At 32.4% G+C, this 1,311-nt stretch overlaps 1 non-coding gene across 1 annotated transcript; it reads left to right on the plus strand.

Annotated features, from left to right (window-relative positions):
• The first annotated feature begins 512 nt into the window (after positions 1–512).
• Positions 513–585, plus strand: TRNAF-GAA. The gene has a single exon. It is a non-coding gene; the product is annotated as a tRNA-Phe (tRNA).
• The last annotated feature ends 726 nt before the right edge of the window (positions 586–1,311 follow it).

A 1,311-nucleotide genomic window follows, 5' to 3' on the forward strand; every position in this document is an offset into this window, starting at 1 on the left:
CCACTCTTCCCATTAAGGTTATCTTTGTGGCCATAAGAAGCCTTCTTACGAGATCCAGCTTTGGGAATAGATTCCAGCCCGTCATTACAATCTTCTTCCCAGTCATCGTCATAATTAGAGCGCCTACGTAATCTTTTTCTGCTAGGTGGCTCAAACTCACCATGGCTATCCTCACGTTCGCGGCCATCCTGCGGGCACTCCACCGTCTCTCCTTCATCGTGGCTACAAAAACCCTTCAGATTGGTCCCCTTCTCCTTCACTCCCTCTCCGCAGATCTACGATGGTTTTGAGGGTTTTCTCTGCAAGAAGAGAATCGAAAATGAAGTGGAGAAGCTGAAAATGGGAAGAGGAAGAGGAGGTGATTTTTGAGGGTTTTCACCGGTGCGAACGACATCTGTATATCTTTCTCATTACCGTTGGAATGGAAGAGGGGGATTTTTACCGGTGAAGAGGGGGTTTTTACCGGTAAAAGTAATTCGTTAATTATTTTCTGTATGAATGAAAGATCAATTGCGGGGATAGCTCAGTTGGGAGAGCGTCAGACTGAAGATCTGAAGGTCACGTGTTCGATCCACGTTCACCGCATTTTATACACAGTCGCGCCTTTTCTCTCTTATTTCAATTATTTTTCGGTGAATGATATTTCTATTTTGAATTTCGAGAGCAAATATTTACTATTATTTTGTTTTATTTTCGCCTTTCATTCGTCGTACTTTCCTACAACATTCGAGTTATTTAATTTTTTATGATAAAAAAAAATATTATATTAATATAATTTTTTTAAATATATTAATAATAATATAATGAGTCGTGATTTTTGATTAAAAAATTATTTATTTTAAAGATAATCACAATTTGGGCAATTTTTTTTTCAAGAAAAGCGCAAGTCGTGATTCATCGATTGGGCAATTTTTTTTATTTTTATTTAATTAAATTTTAAATAATTAATTATATAATTTCATTTAATTATACATAATTAACATATTAAAGTTATTCGTTTAATTATATATAATTAATTAAAATTATATTAATTTAAAAAATTACAATTAAGTGTACAAATATAATATGTATATTTTTTCGTACAATTGTAAAAAATACAATGAAGTATACAATTATTCTTGACAATCCGATATCGACACATCTGATTGTGTAGAAGAATTTCTTTGTTGGAATCGTTGTCTTGCACATGTTTGCGCTCAATCCATCTCGTTGTGAATAATTTATAAAATTATATTATTTCATTAGTCCTTTTATTAAATATAGTTTATATTGAGCGATGTATTATTTAACCGGAGTATTTTATGATTTTGG

This window comes from Sesamum indicum, unplaced genomic scaffold, assembly GCF_000512975.1.
Source record: "Sesamum indicum cultivar Zhongzhi No. 13 unplaced genomic scaffold, S_indicum_v1.0 scaffold01374, whole genome shotgun sequence".
Lineage (NCBI taxonomy): Eukaryota > Viridiplantae > Streptophyta > Magnoliopsida > Lamiales > Pedaliaceae > Sesamum > Sesamum indicum.